Raw genomic sequence first — 15,999 nt, forward strand, 5'->3', positions numbered from 1 at the left:
ACCTTCTTATCCTTTCATCCACACACACGTTTTCAGTCATTGCCATCCGTCCATTCAGTTCACCACCCACCCTTCTGATCACTCGCCATGTATACCTGGGGATCATTTTGTGCCTGAAGAGGGTATTAGCTATCACCAACCCCCTCCCGGCACAAATGTCCACTAAAGCACTGTCATTCTCATCCATCTCTGCAGGCACACCCCCCTCACCAACTACTCCTTCCACCTTCACATTCCCTACTTTTCCATTCATATCTCCAGTCAAAAACACTCTCTCATTCCTTTCAAACTTTTCCATGCATGCTTCCACATTTGTCCAGAACTTTTCTTTCACTCTGCTTGTGCACGAACTTGCATTGGCGCATACGCTCACACAATCGCCCACATTTGTAGTCCAACTTTCAATCTTACCCACACAACCCTCGAGGCATCTGATCCATACTCTCTTATACTCTCCTTCCATCTGTTACTCACAACAATACACACTCCTTCTTTTGCTCTCTCATTCTCACCTACTCATGCGCATATACCCCATCCATACTGCCATTCTCTCACACTCTCACCTCTCCAATTAGTTTCCGTTAACCCACATACCTAGGTTCCACAAGCGCTTTTTCGTTTCAGGGCATTACTTTACGGTTTTGTAAGTGTTTTTGGCATTTAGAATTAAAGTTTCCTCACCAGTGAGCATGAAAATGTACAGTGCATCGTCACCAAGTCGGTCAACACAGGCTATAGGAATAACTGACTTATGACTGACTGATCTGAATGAGATGACAGTAGTTTTGTGGGATCTGTATTGTCACCCTGGAATGCTTTAACTTCAGTAACAGTCTCTGAGGTCCTTGCTGTATAGGTCTTAAGAACAATAAGACAGTTCTTCAGCTGGGTCTTAGTAAATTTCGGGAAACAGTTATCCAGTATAGAATTTTTATTGCTTTTCTCGCGGGTTCATTGTATGACCTTAATTTTGAACCAATTCAGATTCGCTTGATTGCTGTTGCAACCGATAACCAATGAATGTCATAGACTTTTGTAATTTGCTTGGTGCTATTCCATCATTCACTGTTTCGTATAGCAACATGGTCATATGGATCACCAAATCTCGAACAGTTTAATGTTTTTTGGAACAGATCTTTGCTGCATGTAGCAGATTGCTGGAGTGACTGGGTAATATAATGAACCATGCCTGTATCAGATAGATCAAGTTCCTTTGCAGTAGTAAACATTCCCCATTATGAGCATCAGTTCTGACAGTAGCATTATCGATCAATATAACCATATGTTTTCGGGAAAATTTTTTCATAATTTAATAATTTCACAATATCACGAAGTGAGACAGGTGTGTGAAAAATATTTAGCGAAAAGTTAAGAATGTGTATTGGGCGTTCATGGATTTAGAGAAAGCGTGTGATAGAATTAATAGGGAGGCTTTGTGGACCGTTTTAAGATTGTATGGACTTGATTGTAGTTTACTAAAAGGAGTGAAAAGTTTTTGTGTAACTAGTACAGCATGCGTAAGAGTGGGAAATATTGTGAGTGATTGGTTTCCTGTGAGAGTGGGGCTCCGGCAGGGATGTGTGATGTCGACATGGTTGTTTAATGTTTATATTGATGGTGTTGTTAGGGAGGTGAATGCAAAAGTGTTAGGTGGAGGTCTGAGTCTGGTGAACGTTGATGGTGAACGTTGATGGTAGAGAGTGGAATCTGAAGCAGTTGCTGTTTGTGGATGATACTGCACTGGTGGCTGATTCAGAGAAGACACTGAGGCAGTTGGTAAAGGAGTTTGGAAGGGTGTGTGAAAGGAGGAAACTGAAAGTAAATGAAAATAAGAGTAAAGTGATGAAGTGTACGAGGTTGGAAGATGGTAGGAGGATGAATAAAGTTTTGAATGGTGAGTTACTTGAGGAGGTAGAGTGTTTTAAGTATTTAGAGTCACATGTTGCTGTGGGTGGAAGAATAAATACAGAAGTGAAGTTTAGAATGAATGAAGTAGGAGAGGTGCTGGGAGAAATGAAAAAAGTGTTTAAATGTCGTTCGCTTAGAGTGGATGTAAAGAGAAGGCTGTATGAGGGTGTTGTGGCACCGACTGCTTTATATGGGGCTGAAACATGGAATATGGGTGCAGCAGAGAGGAAAAGTTTGAATGTAATGGAGATGAGGTGTCTGAGGAGTATGTGTGGAGTGATGCATATGGATCTAACGAGAAACCATGAAGTGCGACGGAGAACTGGAGTTGTTCGGCAGATGACTGATCGAGTTGAGCAGAGGGTGTTGCGATGGTTTGGGCATATGGAGAGAATGGATAATAAGCGATTGGTGAAAAAGATAACTAGATCTGATGTGAAAGGTGTAAGGCTGAGAGGAAGACCACTAATAGCATGGATGGACAGTGTGAAGAGAGCGTTGGATGCGAAAGGGATATTTGTTGTGCAAGGTAGAGTGGCTGTGCGTGGTAGAAATGAATGGAGTGAAATTGTGAGTGAATAAACGATGACGCAGCCGTGAGGGGATACTCTCCCGCATTTTGTCTGGTCAGCTGATCAGGTCAGTTGCAGGTAAGGGGATGGGTCCATTATGATGTGGCAGGGGTAAACCAGCTCTGCTGTCAGGCCCCGCTGCAGATGTCACTGATTACACTGCGCAGTTGACTCTCGTGCAGTGTGGTGCAGTGAGGATCTGTCCCTTCTCCCCTTTGCGGCTAAGATGCGAGTGAATGTGTTTTGAGTGACTGAGTAAATTGGGAGTGTGTCGTCCTGTCTCGGCTGCCTCTCTTTCCTTGGGGGAAGCAGCCTAGGTATTGAGATAGACGAAGTGTGCTGTCAAAACATTATCTTCTTTCCACTTGAATCGATGTAATTCCAGGTTCTGAAACAACTTTACTGTAGGTTAATGAAGTCCTTTATGGTTCCATTGCACTCTCTCTTCACGCTAATGAGCTACGTCCATCAATTTACCGATTAGCTACAGCAGCATTTATGTTGTCATTTTCTTTGGACCTAAAATGTATTTCCTCTTGATGAACCACAACATTTTACACCTTCCTGGTGGAGATGAGAAGTAGCATGCTTGCATACTTGACAAAGCATGGTGTTGGGTTTGCTTCTGCATCAGGTTCAGTAAGCTTTAGTTTCATCATCCTCAGCAGCATTCATCAAGCTTATAACTTCGTCCAGTGAATGCTATGAAAGAATTCACTGTGTTCTGGAGGAATTCACAAAAACACTTAACTTGAACACCGTGTCGCAACAACATTCGCGAAGTACACACTCGTGTCTTATTCACGTGAACCAGTCACTGTCGCCGCCCTCCTACCGCCACACAGCGATCTGTGTATGTCCACTTTCCGCCATTTCCCGTTCAAAATACTCTTGTTGAAAGAAAGCTCTGAGACAATGCGAAAGTTAGATATTGTTCCATTTAGTGATGTTAATACAAAATGCATATTGTCATTTGGTATAAACATAAGCAACACGACACTGTTGCAACTCTCCATCTGACCAAGCACATACCCTCCACCTCCCTGCACATTTAACCAAGCGCATAACAGGCCTCACCCTCCCCTCCCAAACTATTCTTTTGAAAGTGGGCTCAAGGAGAATTTCTTGAGGACACATAACCTGGGCCTTTCAGATTTTTTGCGCAGGTCACATCGAAATCTCTGGATTTTTTTACTTTTCATTATTTAAAAAAAAAAAAACTTAAGACAGCATTCTACCTTTCAAAATGCACCAGTTCACTATAGGAAACATAACTGCAGTATGTGAAATTTCATGACTCTGTAGTGAATATAAGTTCTGGTCCAGAAACAAAACTTCTTTGCCCGGCCAGCAACCCTGCCACCCAACCCTACGGACGGACACCTACTAATCCCAATGATAAAAGCAGCCTCCTCTGACTTTGTCAGGTAGAGGGTAAAAATAATGATCACCACATCTAAATACCCAGATTTATCCATTCTTATACTGAATAAACGAGTGGATGAAAATTCATTCCTCCACAATAATCCTCTAGCAGCGAGGTGGAAAATTTTGTAGTAGTTTGATTGCTATAAATATATACTATGGCTTTTGGCTTTTGTGGTGATTTAAAGACAGTGTGGAAGGCGGAAAAAAGGAAGTGAAAGGGTGATATTTTGGTTGCTCTGTGGCTTCATGAGCTCCAAGTCTAGGATTTGAGCCTACGCCATGGTGAAGAGTGAAAGTAGGTGATGGTAGTATGACCTTTCACTTACCAGTGTATATTTGTAGCTAGTGGATTTACCGATAATACGCACAGAACTTGACACACATAGACACTGACAGTACAACGTTTCGGTTTTAACGTGCATCACGCTTTCAGAGGCACCCTTTCCCCATTCGTACTTCACTATCTTGTAGAAAAGTAAATTCCGACTATTACTTTCCCTCTGAAGAGAAGGTCCAGTCTGCAGTGGACCTTATATGAGCTGATACAGACACAGATACAACCAACGCAGTGCATTTCTTTCCTCGTTGTACAGAGGTGACATGGAGTAAACAAATCGCAGCTTAACCCCTTCGCTACTGAACACCACATAATTTTTAGTGTTAGGCACGCCGCGTTTTCATGGATTTTTCAAAGCCTTTCAACTTTTATTGTAACCATAATCCAGTCATCATTTCTAAAAGGAAATTCTGAAGGAAGGTAGACAAGTAACCAGACAGTGGTAACAATAATACCTCCATCCACCGTTGGCATCAGAAGTAAAAGTGCCAGTCATTAAGACACTGGATACAAAAATATATAATACTTGTATTTGAACACTTTGGGTTTTAATTAGTCAACATCCCTATACCATTATATTATGGTATGGATCAATATTTGTTGCAAACATTGTACTTGTGTAATGTTCTGTGTTGCAGTGAAGCACTTTTCTGCAACTAGAATTCACAAATTATGCTGTGGCTTATGAAAAACTGCATTCCTATAAGTATAGTGGGTAAAACCCGTACTCACACTGAATGCACCCTTGCCTTACCGACTCTGGATCCCAGTAGGAATGAGGGGACGGGGATCTAATGAAACCCTTGTTCAGCTTAGTGTAGAATGTTTATTAACATCAATCTTCTGCCAAAACATATGATCAATTTCTAAAAGCCAGGAAAAGATGGACGTTCCAAAGAGGTTCAGACATAAGAAAACTAAGATGTAGTTCTATTCGAGATGGTTGATCACACTGTGACTGAAGGAGGGGAAGTCATAGGCAGGGGAAAAACTGCAGACTGTTTCAGTGTTGTGTTGTGTACGTAAAGGAATGAGAGTTCCAGTTAACTCGAGCATTAAGGTTAGGGCTGGATTAAAAAAAAAAAAAAAAAAAAAGCTGATGTAAGTGTGTGGATGGACAAGTGATTATTATGTTTGCATTTCAACTCCTGTGAAAACCTGGTGTCAAGAGTCAGTCCGACAGTGTATGACAGATTCGTCTGAAAACACTGGTGCCGAGAGACACAGCGACCACAGGAGTATTTAGGGCAGGACTGCGGGTGAAATGAAGAGAGAAATGCAGACGAGGTGTCCGTGTGGCCAGCTGACCGATTTAGCAACACCGCAAACGACTACAAAGGGTGAGTATGGCAGGACGGTCAGGCGGGGGAGAGAGGGGCAGAAGAAGTGGAGAGGGAGAGGAAAGAGAGAGGGAAGAAGTACAAAGGGAAGAAGAAAATGGAACTAGAAAGGAGACAGGATAGCAGTAAGAGCACGAGGGGAGGGAAGGAAGGTTAAGAGAATAAAAAGTAGAAAAGAAAGAAGAAATAAGGAAAGAGAGAGAAAAGGACAGGTATTAAGGATATAGAGGGGGAGAGAAGAGAAGGAGAAAGAAATTGAAAAGAAAGGAAAGAATGGTAGGAAGTAGAGAGGGTCAGGACAGATACACTGTACGGAAGGAGAGAAGAGTAGGAGGAAGTAATGAGGAAGATGAGAGAGGGAAGAAGAAAATACAGAGGGGCAAGAAAATGGGAGGTACTGTATTTAGGAGCAAGAAGTGAGGGAAGAGAAGTCAAAATGGGGAGGAGAGACGGCAGAAGAAAGTACAAAGTGGGTAGGAGATAGAGAGGAAGGATGTACGGAGGGAAAGAGAGAGGGTGAAGAAGAAAGTAAGAGAAGAGAGTAGTGAAATAAAAAAGGAGAGAGAGAGAGAGAGAAAGAGAGAGAGAGAGAGAGAGAGAGAGAGGTTAAGACTTAAGTAAAGAGCAGCAACACGGCCAGTGATCTGGTTGTCTTTGAAGGGAGAGCCGGATGAGGGAGGGGGGGGGGAGGAGAGGACAGTGTAACGGCGGACAGGGGTTTGCATTGGAATTTTCCCCCGTAAAAATAGGGTTGAATAAAAGGCGTGTGAAGAGTCCGATGGTGTCACTGGTAGAGAAGACTCCAGTCGTGCCACACCGTCCCCCACCTCAACACCCATCGCTATGGTCAGTCTCCTTCACGCTTTATGTCAAACCACACTGTTCGACTTCCGTCAGTTACCTTGGTATCAATGTCACTCTGGTTACAAATCATGTCTCCCATTTCATTATCACTGCCACTCATTTCATCACTTCCCACATCTGCCTCACGCAACATGTTTGACATGACTTAGTACTCGTAACATCAGTCTCATTTCAAGCTGTTGAATGGAAGGCAGCAAGCAGCCTTACACCTTATGTCATCAACGTCTCCAGTGCTATTACCCGCCTTAGTCCTCATAATCATAATCCTCTTGCCATTGTTTTTTCATATTATTCCAGGGGTCTAGTACTGTAAAAAGCGTAGTTCCCACCCTTTCTTTCCTTTTATTACACGTGATTCATGTTTACTAGCGTTACGAGACAGCAGGTATATGTGAGCAACTCAAGATTATCTCCGGTACATTGTTGGTGAAAACAGTTAAATCTACAATGCTCATTTTTACATGCTAATTATATACACTCATGTCTACTCACATCCCGACATAATCCAGCTCATCTCACCCTGGTTTTTGTCCCCCATGCCCATTTCCGTACACCTCCCTCTCTTGACACTTTCCTCCTTAGGGGATATATTGAAATAAACAATTGCTACACTCAAACTACTAATCCCACAACACCGATTTTTATAAGGCATACTTATCTGCTCCAACCAACCCCATTGCTCATCAAAATTCCAGCCCACCCCACTCTTTTTTTTTTTTTTTTTTTTTTTTTTTTTCAGCATGTCCATTCTTTACCTTCCCCTCCCACCGACTGCTTCATTGCACAACACAGGTCACATGGTCAACGAAAGCCCTTGTTGATTTTATCGTGTTGTCACACACGCTGCACTCCTATGTGCTTGCGTATTGACTAGGCAAAGAATACCAACAGTATCGCCCGGAAGACACTCTCCGAAAGCAAGACTTTTATTGAGAGATTGTCTTGCTTTAGCAATCTTTATCAAATTACTTGGAGCTCACAATAGTGAACCTTTTTATTATTTATTTATTTATCTTAATGCCGGATTGTTCTACAGCAAACATTATCGTAAAAGGATATCGGCGAACTTTTGCCCATGACAGTTCAATCCCTGACTAATCTGTCCCACTAGCGTCATTTCGCGGTCATTTAATTTCTTGTTCTTTAAAATTCAGGAGTAACTGGTGGTGCATGGGTTGGCACGTCCAGCTCGCAGGTGAAAGAACTTGAGTACGATTGTAGGGCCGATCAGATTCATGGACATGATTTTTCAACCTCGTTCCTGTTCATCCAGAGGTAAAACCTGGGATGTGGATCGAATATTGCCGGTCGTATTTTGAGGGAAGGTGGGGATTTTCTAGAATTTGATGTCTACTTTAATAACCCTCGTGCAATCGTCTGGCATTTATTCTAATCCTTCTTCTTTAAATTATCCCTTATATGTGTAATATACAGTTTAATATTAGAAACTTTATTGAGGTGGCTTCTGTTTTTTTGTCAATTTAAATTCAGACTTTTACTTAGCTTGAACGAAACATCCATGAGGTAATCTGAATATCAGAATTCATTAATATGTAAAATTATGTCATCTGAACATTCTTTTGTCCGAGTTCATCATCAACATCATCATCATCATCACCATAAACTTGTTTCCTGTTAATACATAAGGTAGGAGGGGTCCGGAATCAGGAACTGGAAACTTTAAAACATGAGAATTATCAACAGAGTGTAAAGTGAAGGTGATCATCATCACTCGTCCTTCAACTTTCCGAAATCCTCAGCTGCACCTCACGGACCTAACGATCCACGCCGACATGTGCTGGAGAACAAACGAAATACAGAGACTGCGAAGTGAAAGAAATGGAGGTGCTTCATTTTTTTTTATGTGCGGCTTCGCAAGTTCTTAATCCATTCATCTCTGTCCTATGTCCCTTCCATTAATTTGGTAACACTAATACTTCGCTGCTTAGCTTTTCTGTTATCTCCTTCCACTTTCTTGTTTTGCTTCCAACACCTCTTCTTAACTTCAAATTCTCTCTTTCTTATATCCTACTGGGGCCTAGGTCCGTAAGAATAAACAAAGCTAACAAAGAGGCCTTTTCAAGTTAATGAAGGGTGAGGTGGGGAGGCTAGTTAGGATCTATGAGTTTTGCGACTTTGAGCAGCCAGACGGAAGGAAGCACGCTAAGAATCCTTCCAGTAACACTCCACACACAGCTTTCTTGAAATATGATGTTATAATTTTATACAGAGATGGGCAAGCGACACTTCAAGTACCGGCGTTAGCGATAGCGGTAATGGTCTAATTCAGTGCCTCCAGTAGCGATAGCGTTACAACTTTTGACAGTGCCGGCGGTAGCGATATCGGTACCTCCCAGTGGTCCTTTTTTTTTTTTTTTTAACCATTTAAATCTTCACTTAACCAAACCTATACAAAAATCTAAGTACGAGAATATTATGGGCTTAAAGGTTTAAATAAAAACTTTGAAAAAATATCACATCTTAATATTATGTACTCGTAACTTGTCACTCACCAGAGTACCACGTTTCACATACTGTTTACAACCTTTGTAATTCTGTATTATTATTTAATTCCCATAAGAAATACAAGCAGTTTCAAGTGATCATCACTCAGTCCTGCTCGTTTTGGTTTAAGATACGTTTTTTCCCATTGAGAACACTCGTTCTACAGTAGCACTGAAGGGGATCGGGGTGTTGATCCTGGTGAATAAATCCAACAATGTTTTGCATGGGAACACAGTAGCTGTTTGTCTTTCTCTGGCCTCTCTTCCAGGAAACTTCTCACCAAATTTCCAGTCTCCTTGCTTTTCATTCCGCTGTCATACAATGCATTGAAATAGTCTTCCACCTTGACCTTGTCCTCATTATAGACTGTTCTGCTTTGAGCTCCGTGCCACTGGCACTCTCCGCGTCTTCTTCTTTGTTACTAACTTTCTCCGACAAACTGACTAATTGATGTTACTTTCCTATTCATTTCTTCCACACTGTGTCGTCGATAAGCCATTTCAGCCAAACTGCCAGTTTGAGCTTAGGGTTGATGGCAGTGGACAACAGTAGTCCATATCATCGAATAGGTGGCCGAACATACTCACGCATTAAATGGAGATAAAATTTAAGCTAATGTGATATTTGCTTACTTATTCATTATTCGGAATTGCATCAGAAACGATGGTCTGAACCTGTTTCAGCTGGTTTGGCCGTACGATGCTGTTCAGCAGTTCGTCGATCATTGGTGGCATCCATCAGAGTTCACTGTCGCTGCCGGACACTTTTTCTATATGTTGCATAATCTCACCAAAAAGTACCGATTATCGCAACCGATGAGGAAATGGCTAAAAAAGTTTCGGCGGTACCAGTAGCGATACTACCCCAAAAAAGTGATGCCGTCACCGATCGAGGTGCTAAAAAAAGCACCGCTGGTAGTACCGCCGTTATTTATATCAGCGGTACTGCCCACGTCTGTATATATATATATACTGTATATATATATATATATATATATATATATATATATAGAGAGAGAGAGAGAGAGAGAGAGAGAGAGAGAGAGAGAGAGGTACATACCTAACGCTAGAAGCCAGCAAAGTTTTCTCCTCCAAGATAAACAAAGAAAACGGGCCAGATTCAAGATCGTTCACTTCGAAATGCCTGGACACGTCGCATTTAAAAGACTGGAAGTCAAAGGCAGAGAGAAATACATCCTGAGGAAAACAGTTCTACAGATGACCTGTTGTACACATGAAGGACTGAGATTATCGGTCAACTCTTCAACACAACATCTCTAAGGGTGACATCTCAGACGGGTGCTTCGCGCCTGCTGTAATGGAGGAGGGATCCAAGCAGATAGTTCAGAAAAACAGTCACCATAGAGACAGTGATGTAAAGCCATAAAGATGCAACAGTGCGATGAAGAGAGAGGAGTTGGGAGTAAGAGGAGGGAGGGTCATGAAAAAAAAAAAAAAATGATTCCAACCCGTTGGAGCTGTGTGTGATGAGCACTCCCACATATGAAAGTTGTACTTCACACAGGGGCGAATAAAATGGAAGCAAATTTGCAGACGTTGAAATATGATCTTTTCATGAGAAGCCATGAAAGACCGAATATACTATATATATATATATATATATATATATATATCATCATCAACCGTTTGAGTATCCACTGCACGACCGGCCTATCCCTACCGAAGTGGGGACGATACAGCTAATGTATCTCTACCAAGTGACTTGGGCTGTGTGGTAGAGATGGTATGTAGGGTAAGAAGTGCTTTTAAGTGTAATTGTAGTGTTGGAGTGGCTTTGGATATGTGTGTAGTCTGTGAACCAAGTGTAATCGGCCTGCGCAAGCCGACTGGATGCAAGCATACTTCATAGTAAGCGACACTGGTTCAACCACAGCACCCCTTGTGTTCGCCAACGTAGTACATGGCCGGGTGAACACTCCCAAAGAGTATTACCCTGGCGTGGCGTGAACCCTGGTTCACCTATGTACGAGACGCACACTGTACCACTGTACCACAGACGCTCCATATATATACAGGGTGTAACGCGACGTATGACAAAGTCTTACACCAATGATCTATCATGCAATTTTGAGTATATTTTGTTCCATAACATATACTCTCTGCGACCCCAGTTCAATACCCAGCATTCGGCTTTTAAGTGTTAAAGTTTGGTGGGTAGCATGCGCCATTGGGTGGGAGCTTCGCAGGGCGACGGGAAACGAGTATTATTAGCTCATACTGTACTGTACACAAAAATACCATTTCCTATCAGTACAAACTTGTTTTAAGAAGAAACATTACGTAGTCTATTGATTCTTTAACATCGTCATGCATTTCTGCAATTCTTTTGCACATATCGACTGTAAATTAAGGATTAAATTCAAATTTTATGGCTTGTGAGGGAGAAAGGCGGGAGGAGAGGGGCTGGTGTGTGTGCCAGTTACGTAATGTGTGGTTTGTAGGATATTGCTAACAGCATTATCATAACACCCACAGCTCATTCAGTGGAAAGACATTGGTTTAGGTAGTGACCAGCATCACACTAAGTCAGGAGTAATATTATTATTCATTACAGTTTTTCTTCTGCAAGTAAACGTGGCACCAATGCTTTCATATGATGTTGACGTGAGAAAAGTGACACAGGATTGCCAATGTAACGACTATGCAGCTAGACCTATTTTTTGCTTCTACCTAGCGTCGCTACTTAACATCTGACAACATGGTATCTAGCTACATTTAGGATATTTTTTGCCATTTTTAGGTGATATTCTAGAGATTTAATCGTATTTTCTAGCGATGTTTTGCAGCGTTTACTATCTAGCGACATTCTACCAAGTTTCCATGACTAAACTAGCGAGACTGATGGTCAGGACTTGGCAGCCCTGCGTCCAGTGTCATTTGAACGAGAAAATTTGCAGGCGAGGCACGCACTTCAAATACTGTTCTCCGCTTTCAGCTGTTCACTGGGCTCATGAAACAGCATGCCACGTACGTACAGCAGTCAGGAACATGCAGATATCGTTTATTTTTACGGATTCTGCGATGGTAATGCCAGTGTTGCAGAAAGGAATACAGGTGGAGATACCCAATGGCGCCACGTTTACTTGCAGCAGAAAAATTTCAATAAATAGTAGTCTTCCTGACTTAAAGTGAGGCTAATCTTCCATTACAATAACGTTTTTCCACTGAATGAGCTGTGGGTGTTACGAAAATGCTGCTAGCAATATCCTAAAATCCACACATTACGTCAACTGGCAACAACACACCAGCCCCTCTTCTCCCTCCCTACTTCCTCACAAGCTATAAAATTTGAATTTAATCCTTAATTTACAGTCGATTTGTGCAAAAGAATTGAAGAAATGCATGACGATGTTAAAGAATCAATAGACTACGTAATGTTTCTTCTTAAAACAAGTTTGTACTGATAGGAAATGGTATTTTTATGTACAGTACAGTACGAGCACATAATACTCGTCTCCCGTCGCCCTGCGAAGCTCCCACCCAATGGCGCATGCTACCCACCAAACTTTAACACTTAAAAGCCGAATGCTGGGTACTGAACTGGGGTCGCAGAGAGTGTATGTTGTAGAACAAAATATACTCAAAATTTCATGATAGATCATTGGTGTAAGTTTTTGTCATACGTCGCGTTACACCATATATATATATATATATATATATATATATATATATATATATATATATATATATATATATCAGCAGCAGCAGCAGCCATTACAAGTCCACTGCTGAACAAAGGCCTCCCCCAACCTTCACCACGAATTCCTTGACTGAGTCAATCTTTGCCACGTTTTCCCTGCAAATTTCTCTATCTCATGTCCCTTCCTCCTGTATGACCTTTTTCTGCTATGCTTACAATCTCTTGGTGTCCAGTCAGTCAGCCTCTTGCTCCATCGGTTATCCCTTATTCTTGTTACATGGCCTGCCTATCTCCATTTTTGTTCTTTTATGACTTCTATAATGTCTTTGACTTTAGTCTGCTCTCTCACCCAAGATGATCTTTTCCTGTCTCTTAAAGATATTCCCAACATTGACCTTTCCATTGCTGTCTGAGAACGGATTTGTTTATTTTCCATCGATTTTGTCAGTTTCCAGGTCTCACAACCATACGTCATAGCTGGAAAAATGTATTTGTTATATACTTTTCGCTTCATACAAATTGGCAATCTGCTTTTCATAATGTCTCTATGTTTACCGAAAGCATTCCATCCAATTGTAATATGTCTTTTTATTTCACTATCATGGTCTTTCTTTAATTTTAATACTTGCCCCAAGTAATTGTACTCATAGACTTCCTCGAGAATTTCTTCGCATATTCTGACGACCCTCTTTGGTGAATGTGGGTTAAACATTAATTTCACTCCAGCCCTACTTTAAGACGTTCTCTGTTCAGGCCATTTAACATTTCTTGCAATGTCTCTACTGTTTCTGAGATTAAGACAATGTCTTCTGTAAACCTTAAATGATTTAGCTTTTCTCCATCTATGTTTAATCCATTGTTTTCCGAGTTTAGTTTTTTTTAAATACTTTCTAGGCATGCTATAAATAATTTTAGTGAAACTGTATCTCCTTTACGTACGCCCTTCTCAATTTTATTTTTTTCTGAGTCCTTATATAATCAAACTATAGCAGTTCCCTCATCATACCTGTTTTCGAGCAGTTATGCAATTGTCTTATTCACTCCTTGTTCTCTCAATGAATTTGTAATTGCTATGTGCTCCATTGAGTCGAAAGACTTTTCGTAAGCAACAAAACCTAAGCACAGTGGCTTATTATTATTATTATTTTTTTAGTTTTCTCAGTTACCTGATTCATTGCATGTAGATGATCAGTAGTCGAACACCCACTTCGGAATCCTGCCTGTTTACGATGTTGGTTTTCCTCCAAATTTCTTGTTATTTTGTTCGTACGGTCTTTGGTGAAGAGTTCGTAAATGACTGATAATAAGCTAATGTGTCGTTAGTTTCTAAGATCTTTTGAGTCACCTGTTTTGTAAAGTAAAATAATACTGTTATTTCACCATGTTTTGGGAATTTTCTTCTCTTTTATACATTGAGTAAATAAGTGGGCAAGCCTGTTTTGTAGTAAAACTGCTGCATCCAAGGGTAAATCTGCTACTATTCCATCTTCACCCGGAGGCTTCCCTCATTTCATATTTTTAAGAGAAATATTTATTTCGTCTGGTGTTATCTCAGGTATTTCACTTGTGTCAACTGAAAAGTTAGCTATTGGTACTACTGTCTTTGATGCATACAGTCCTTTGTAATATTCTTCAACTTTCTTCACCGTCTTATCTCTGCATTTAATGATTTCACCGCTTTTGTCTTCCAGTGATGTAATTTGATACCTTCATAGTGCCATTTTATTTCGGACCTGTTTCAGATTTATTTATTTATTTTTTTTTTTTTATGGTTCCTTTGATCTGATCCATGTTTCTCTTTCTTTTTTCTTCTCTTTGAACCTTGTTGATAAGCTTATTTAATTCAGCTCATTCTGTTTCATCATTCTTTGTTTTTACTTTCATTTTATTTCTTTTTTTCTTAAGCTCGAGTGTTTTTTCTGAATACTTCTTGGCTTTGGTTGTATTAGGTGTTCCTTTCTCCCTCCGCTGATTCTCATAGCACTTTTGTAAGTCTGTCATTCAGCTAGTCAGTTTCACATTCAGCATTACTTAGAACCTGAAATCTGTTCCTTACAGTATTTCCAACTGGAATTCTACTTTGTTTACGTTTACTTTTATTGGGCATATCTTTTGATTTTTAATCATTTTCTTTCTTTCCCTTCTAAAATTGAATCTGGCTGTGCAACCCACCATTCTATGGACACTTCCTGTATTTGCTTTGTTGATAACCGTGACATTTGTGATGGTAGTATTCTTATCTGCTCTCTTTTTCCATGTGGGCTTCTCCAGGTCCATTCTCTCCCTGTTCTTTTGTGAAAGAATGTGTTTATCATTCTCATGTTGTACATTTCAGCAAAATTTGCCATCATTTCTCCTCTTTCATTCTTTTCTCAAACTCCAAAGTTTCCCACACATGCTTCTTCATTTTTTTGATTTGCCAACTTTTGCATTGAAGTCTCCCATATGTATAGTATATGTGATCTTTTCTTTTTCCATAATCTGGGAGATGTCATCATAGAATGTTTCTGTTTCTTCATCTGAGCTTTGAGAAGTTGGTGCATATACGAGTATGTGTATTACTTTCGGGGTATAGTTTTTTTGCACAGTCTGATTACAACCCACACTGCTCTGTCAGATAAGCTGCTGAATTTAACAATATTATGTGCAAGATTTATTATTTTTTTATGTGAGGAAGAAGTAACCAACGGCTAGGAACCCACATAACAGTTCCTTCCAGGAAAAAATAAAAAACAATTCAAAAGAGAGCCAAATTCAAGATCCGTTCATTTCGAGATGCCTGAACACACTGCCTTTGAAAGACTGGAGGACAGTCAAAGGAAGTAGGAAATACAGACAGAGGAAAACAGTTCCAGAGGTGACCTGTTGCATTTATGAAGGACTTGGAGTAATGGTTTACTCTTGCATTAGAGAGTTTTACAGAAAAGGGATGAGAGTTTATTGCTAGACGGGTGCTATGCACCATTGTTGAGGTGGAGGAATGCAATCAGACAGTTCAGAGGAGCAGTGACCATGGAAGTAACAAGAGAAATCCTACACCACTAACTCTTTCATTCTGCATTCCTCTGTAGTAAAATGGGTGGTTGCTGTCTTCGAGCTGAATTACTTCTTTTCTGTGGATGTCAAACCTACTACAGTATCTCAACTAATGTTTCCAATTCAATCATTAAGCTGTTAAGTTTGTAATCTTCTGTCAGGCTTCTTACTTTGTATGCATAGATTTTCATGGATTTCAGTTTGTTTAATGTCCAGTCTCTAACTTACCAACACAGTGCCAACTCAGTTTTTGGTGGCACACTGCTCGTAAGCACAGGAAGCAGTGTGGTTAGACCTTTAGTAGACCATGCTCCAACAGGAACGCCCATCAAATCAGTTGCAATGGAAC

Source organism: Coenobita brevimanus, chromosome 111, assembly GCF_032717465.1.
Source record: "Coenobita brevimanus isolate Jiangsu-jjx chromosome 111, ASM3271746v2, whole genome shotgun sequence".
NCBI lineage: Eukaryota > Metazoa > Arthropoda > Malacostraca > Decapoda > Coenobitidae > Coenobita > Coenobita brevimanus.